The sequence below is a fragment of the Garra rufa genome, chromosome 19 (genome assembly GCF_049309525.1).
Source record: "Garra rufa chromosome 19, GarRuf1.0, whole genome shotgun sequence".
NCBI lineage: Eukaryota > Metazoa > Chordata > Actinopteri > Cypriniformes > Cyprinidae > Garra > Garra rufa.
Window position 1 is genome coordinate 18,230,558 of NC_133379.1, and position 7,513 is coordinate 18,238,070.

At 35.0% G+C, this 7,513-nt stretch overlaps 1 protein-coding gene across 3 annotated transcripts in view; it reads left to right on the forward strand.

Annotated features, from left to right (window-relative positions):
• The first annotated feature begins 353 nt into the window (after nucleotides 1-353).
• Nucleotides 354-7,513, forward strand: part of cxxc5a (CXXC finger protein 5a) — a 32,824-nt gene continuing 25,664 nt past the window's right edge. For 2 of the 3 annotated variants that reach the window (XM_073824784.1, XM_073824786.1), the window contains exon 1: nucleotides 354-609. The gene's annotated coding sequence lies outside the window, so the exon portion shown is untranslated. Of the gene's footprint in view, nucleotides 610-672; nucleotides 841-7,513 lie in introns of those variants that run through there. The other variant, XM_073824785.1, reaches the window with a different exon arrangement.

A 7,513-nucleotide genomic window follows, 5' to 3' on the forward strand; every position in this document is an offset into this window, starting at 1 on the left:
CATTGTTTGATGGTAAATATGAATGTGTTGAAGGGAAGTTCAGTCTTAAAGCGGTATGACGACATATCAACTTTTGCTCCTCGAGAAAAAAATCACAGGCTGCTCAGTGCATAGGGAGACAGAGCCGCCACAAATCTCCGTCCGTAACATTAACCCTCAAATCTTTCACAATGCACTTGCACATCGAGAAACAGCCTATGCGTTCCGCGTCGACATTTAAAACGTCGCCAAAAAGAAGCGCTGCGTGACGCGAAATGTCTTTGTTTATCAGCGTGTTTTCTCCGTCTCAGCGTCGCCGAAAGTCCAGTTCGGTTTTTACGTGAAGCTCCAAAAATCTATGAAATGTGTTTGCATGTTCTTCTGGATGTAGAGGTGGGATTGCGAGAATCGAAAGGTTGGTGAGCCCACACGCTCAGCTTCCCAGAAAGTACGTTTAGCAATAATTCACTATTCTCTTCCTCACGCGCTCGGCTCGGTCGAAGGCTACATGATTTCTGGAAGTGGAGAATAAGCTTTTTCTCCCTTCTTTTTGCCATCAATCTCTACGACAGGCTTGGAGAAGGGGCGCTCGGACAGTGGAAGCCCTCCCCTCTGCTCGGATCTGCCTTGGTAGGTGCGAATAAAAAAGGGGCCAGTGTTTGCAAATATGCAGATACATCGAAAGGGGGGGAATCATACTTTGTTGAAGTCTGCTCAAAGTTGGGATGTCATCTTCCTAACGATCTTGTTGGCTGGGAGAACGGGAGAATGATTGTGCCGTACATTGTCAGTCGTGCTGCTGCAGACCGTACACTGGCACCGCAGAGACCCAGGTTTCAGATCATTGAGTCTAGACAAAAGGTATTTTTGTGCTGCTTTAATGTCAAATTCAATTAAGATCCGACCCATATTTTTAGCGACTGGACGATATCGACTCATTTTTGCTTTATTCTCCTCATGGAAACACCATTACGCTTCCCAGGAAGTAATATCGCTTTGGTTCCTCCAGAACGCAAGTATCACATTTAATCAATTGACAGAATATACAAATCCGAATCCGTATTTAAATGCTACGGTGGGCTGTACAAACTTAACACTCTCTTGAACAATTTGCTAGTAAAATTATGATGCCGATGACGTTTATGATAGTTGCTCCAGTATGTAACGACAGGTGGTATTGTAGTTGACGATGCGTTATGTTATAGACGCGGAACTTTTGCTCTTCCAGCAGCAGCACACCTGTGCGTTACCAAAACGCGGTGCTCGTTAATATAGCTGACGGTATATTGTAAAACGCAGGTCGTTTTCGTTTTGTGCACTGTATTTCAAATGTGCTGTTTGGTCGCTCGTGATTTATGGTGATTTGTTGAACTCATCGCGGAGGGATTAGGCAAAAATGTGCGCTTCATTGTTCGCCGAGAGGATATTATCAGGCTGATGTCGCCGCGGAGAGCGCGTTCGGGGATTTACTGCTGCAGTCCGCTGCCGACAGAGCGCGGCGCTCATGCACGCACTGTTTGTGTGATTGCCAGTCATTAACTTTCGCTATGACGCAAAGAGTTGGAGAAGTTTTCAGGCGCATTTAACTTTGAGCTATGCAAATGCTCAGGACGCGGCTCGGCAAAGTCCACATCTGGCGGAGCGAGCTCCGAAAACATGAATTATTTTCAGCGTCCGCTGAATCTCGTGCGCAAGTGTGTTCGTGTAGTGCTTGCGTGTGAGAGCATGCATGCGTGAGCGTGTGAGTAAGTGTGTGTGTGTGTGTGTGTGTGTGTGTGTGTGTGTGAAGCGGTGAGAGGAAGAAAGACAGCGGCAGGGAGAGATAGGTGTGTGCGTTTCTTGAGGGAGATGTTACGTTGGACTCCGCATTACCTGAATTACTCGATATCTGCCTGCGTGACGTTGCGAAGTAACCTCACAGTGATTTTTTTCCCTCCTCTTTGAGGCTTTCAGCTGCTCAGTGGCAATGGTTTATCCATTACTTTAAATGTGTCTTGGACATTTTTAAAAATATTAGAAGTTTGGTGTTCGTGTTTGACTGACTCTAAATTGATTTTTATAAAAAAAAAATACATGAATAACAATTTAAGTCAAACACTTAATTGGCTATAGGTTATATACAGTATGTGCATACAGGCTTACAACATGTTATATATGGTTATTTTTACATAGATAGATAGATAGATAGATGGATGGATGCAGATTTTTTTTTCTTTACAAAATAAACTGCATTAGTAAATATATTTACAAACAAATTCCAGGTCTGTAGTTCCACTCCAAGTTTTCCATTTCCCACTGGGGTGAGATAAAATAAAATAAAATGAAATAAAATAAAAAATAAATTAAAAATAAATAAATAAAATAATTCATTCACACGAAACTGTTGTATAATTTAAATGTATGATTAATAAATTATTAAAAATGAATTAATTAATACTATTATAAATTTGTATAAATATACAGTCAAACAAAAATGTATTCAGACACCTTCAGAATTTCTAACATTGTCACAGTTTATTTGCTATAGTTTAGAAAATGGTAATAAAATATGATGAGAACTTAAGAGTAAACTGTGTCAGAACAAATTCATCTTGATAATGATAATGTCAGATAACTTTGATAGAAAGGTATGTAACAAAACATGTCAAAGTGTCAAATCAAGTGTCAAAGATTTTTGTTCCTCAGTTTTACTGGTAGTCCACTGTATGAAGATTATGAAGATTTTTTTGGGTATAATATGTCACAGTTTACTTTATTTTGCTATCCTCACTTACATACATGAACTTTAGTGTCCTGCACCCACTAGTAATTTTTTTTAAATTATATCTGGTGTCTGAATAATTTTTTGGTTTGACTGTATATTTAAATATTTAAGAAAAACACACTTTTCTGACCAGTACTTAATTTAAAAAAAACCCTGCCTGACAAGATTTTTTGGTATACAGGCTGTTGTTACACTGAATGACTTTTTTTCTGTAAATGATGGTAAAAATGTATGATAGTCATTATTTTTTCCTCAGAAAAACTAAAACAGGACCCAGACCAACACAACCGAATGCTGTATTAAACTTTTATATTGTGTACACACACATAATTATAGCTATATTATGTGACCTTGGAATACAAAAGTCTTAAGTAGAAAGGATACATTTGTAGAAATAGCCAACAAAACATTGTATGGGTCAAAATTATATACATTTTTTCTTTTATGCCAAAAATCATTAAGATGTTCATGTCCCATGAAGATATTTAGTAAATTTCTTACAGTAAATATATCAAAACTTAATTTTTGATTGGTAATATGCATTGCTAGGAACTTAATTTGGACAACTTTAAAGCAATTTTCCCTCAGATTCTAGATTTTCAAATAGTTGCATCTCGGCCAAATATTGTATAATGTATAAATCTCAATGTCCAAAAATGGACCCTTATGACTGGTTTTGTGGTCCTTGGTCACTCTTGATCATCACAGAATTGTCTGTTTTAGAGTTGTTATTCAATGGGGGAGTTCCAATCAGTCGCGTGTTTGTCCCCAGGGAGGAGGCATAAGCTCTCTTTGCAAACAGCTTCTCATGACATATTACCATTAGAGGCCTTGCAAACCTAAATATGCATAAATTAATACATTTTGTCAGTTAACATAAATGTTTAAATAGCCTGCTGCGGAGACATACTGAATGTGTCTTCCAGTTAATCAGCCGAGATATCATTTTCATAACTTGTAGCAGTGGGAACATAAAACAACGTAACATACACATTGTAACGGTCACATATGAACAGTAATTGCTGAATGCGGCTGAAGGAAATTAGAGGAGAAGCTATGCCTATGATTTAGAGATTTTAAGGATTTACAGGAAGCAAAGTTTAATATTTCCAAAACCATCCTCTCAAATTGCTGTTTGGGTGTAATTAGCCATTACTGGACTTCCTTCCTTTTAATGTAGCGATATCAGTCATAAAACTCTCCAGACACATCTTTATGTAGCTATTATCTTGTGCTTTAGTACATTAATGATTCTGCTGAATATGTGTGTAGCGGCTATCGCAGCCACACTACTTTTATCTCTTATACTTTTTGACACCCAGGGTATTGCAGTTATCCAATTAACACATGCTGACCAAATCAGATTTATTTGACACATTTAGCTTTTAGAATTTTTGTATTTAAAAAATATATATATTTTATTAGAGTCCTTGACTGCAAAGACAGCAAGAGAGGAAGAGATAGGGCCCATAGTGTCACTGCTGTGTGACAGATTGTTTCAGATTGATCAGAACATTAGTTCTGTCATAACTTTAACAGTATGAGCTCCGAAAGTATTAGCATCTGCAGTAATTGGTTAAAGCTGATGAGTTTCTAGTCACATACAGATTCCTAAATTGGCTTTTTCAGTTTTTAGCTAGTTGCTGGTTTCACACGACAACCACAATGTTTGCTAGCATCAATGCTAGCTGTCATTACAACAGAACAAAAACGAAAACAATGACTGTTTCTCTCAACTTTCCATTTTGTCTGGTCGGTGTTGCTTTTTCCTGTTCAGCTGTACGTTTTTTGACCTCTCAACCTCTGTTTGAAAACGAACCCCCTCTTGTCAGCCCAAGGTCATTCATTCAAAGTTCAGTTTGATCAAAGAATATCCTCAAAGGCTAATATCTTACACTTGCGACACATTGGACTTAAAGCAAAATAGGATATTGCAGTGTATGTAACCTAATGACAGCTTTAGGAAAGAGCTATTTATACTCCATCCTCACATTTAATGGTTTCATTTCTGTTTTTAGATCATATGAGGTAATGTTGCCGATTGCCGTGACAGCACAGCCCCGTTCTGTCCTTTGTCAACCCCTAACCAGTCAAACATTATTGATTATGAAGAGTAAAGAGCTGCGCTAACACACTAGAGAGCTGAATTGATCAAACTGATGTATTTCGGCAATCGCTGACACCATTTTATTATATTACTTTCACTTTAAGGATGGAACAAAAAGTGTTTCTTACATTTATATCTGAATTTCGTGTGACAGACGCAACCGATGAATGATTAATCAGCTGAACTGATTCTGACCATATGACAGATGAGATCAGGATGAATTTGTCTGTGAATGATGGTCTTGCCTGAGACAGTTTGTTCTCAGTCTGATTATTCTTTCAGTTGCTTTATTTATTGACTCATCTGACTTCATGCCTTTTTCACTAATATTTCGCAGCTTTGACATTCCACATTAGCTATAAATGGGTCATTATGTTTCCTCTACTGAGCTGCTGATTACATGGTTAAGGGTCTGATTACACAAGCTCTATTTGAATGAATACAAAGCATTACAATCATTCATAACCATGCTTTTGAATGGGCCTAGGTTAATTGCGTTGGGGTCTGGCTTGCCATCTTTACAGCTGTGAGTGAGGCATGGTGCTGCCGCAAAGGAGAGAATGCAGTGTGTGGCCTGAGGTACGGTGCACACCTTTTATAAAACGCAGCACACAGTCAGGTACATTAAAAGTTTTCAACCCCTCAGCTGAGGCTGAACCTCACAACATCTGCGTCAGCTATTGCTGTACCCTGAGTCATCTACCCTGTTTGTTAAGTCATTTTTTTAGCATGGACTTTTAGGCAGTCATAATACAGACAAATACTTTATCAACCTCATTAGACTCTCAGAAGGACTTGAATATTTTGTAATTTGATTGGCTTCCATTTAGGACCGCAAACAATAAGATGAAGCCATCCCAACGGGTATTCAGAAAAGTGGTCAATCAATACTGTTTGATAACGATTTATACAGTGTATCTTAAATGACGCAATGCAATAAAAGTTATCTTATCAATGTAAATCTATTCATATTTGTGACCCTGGACCACATAACCAGTCATAAGAGTACATCTTTTAGGATAATATTTGGCAGAGATACAACCATGAGAAAATCTGGAATCTGAGAGTGCAGAAAAAATCTAGATATTGAGAAAATTGCCTTGAAAGTTGTTCAAATGAAGTTCTTGGCATATTACTAATCAAAAATTATGTCTTGATATATTTATGGTAGGAAGTTTACAAAATGTTCTATAGAACATGATGTTGACTTAATATCCTAATGATTTTTGCCATAAAAAAAAAATCGGTAATTTTGACCCATACAATGTTTTGTTGGCTATTGCTACAAATCAACCCATGCTACTTAAGACTGGTTTTGTGATCCAGGGTCACATTTGTCCTAACCAGAGAAGTTTGACAGGGTATTTCGATGATCTCTCCTAAGTAGGGATGCAAAACATGTTAGCAGTCAGTCTGTTTGGGTCCGTTTCCCAAAAGCATCATTACTCAAAAATGGTCTCAAGTATTGCTGAACTTTAAACGCTGGACAATATATTTAAGCCAGTAAATTAGAGCTAAATGATCATGGGTGGCAACTAGTTCTGTCTAACGATTAATCGTGATAAATCGCGATTAATTGCATCCAAAATAATAATTTTTGTTTACATAATATATGTGTATTCTGTGTATATTTATTATGTATGTATAAATACACACACATACAGTATATATTCTGTAAATATTTACATGTATTTACTAGGGCTGCAAATCGATTAATTGTGATTAATCACATTTAAAATGAAAGTTTATGTTTACATACTATATATGTATGTGTATGGTGTATATTTATTATGTATATATAAATACACACATACATGTATATATTAAGGGAAAATATGTTTTATATATATATATATATATATATATATATATATATATATATATATATATAAATATTAGTGCTGTGAAATGATTAATCGCAATTAATAACATACAAAAAAAGTGTTTGTTTCCATAATATATGTGTGTGTACTGTGTATATTTATTATGTATGTTTAAATACACACACATGCATTGATATATTTAAGAAAAATAAGTATATTTATGTATAATATTAATTATATAAATACAAATATACATGTAAATGCATGTAATTTTTTTTAAATATATACTGTACGTGTGGATTTATATATGCATAATAAATAAACACGGTACAGACATATTATGTAAACAAAAAGTTTTATTTTGGATGTGATTAACACAATTAATCACTTGACAGTACTAATAAATATATTATAAAAAATATTATAAAAAAATAATATAAAAATATTATAAAATAAAAAGTATATACAAGCATATATATATATATATATATATATATATTTAAAAATTATACATATATGTGTGTATTTATATATACATCATAAATACACACAGTACACACACATATAGTATGTAAACATAAACTTTTTTGAATGCGATTAATCGCGATTAATCGTTTTGCAGCCCTAGTATTTACATGTATATATTTATATTCATAATTGATATTATATAAGTATTTTTTAATATATAAACATATTTTTCTTAAATATATACATGCATGTCTGTGTATTTAAATATACATAATAAATATACACAGTAAACACAAATATATTATGTAAACAAAAACTTTTATTTGAAAAGCGATTAATCACAATTATTAGCGATTAATCACAATTAATTGT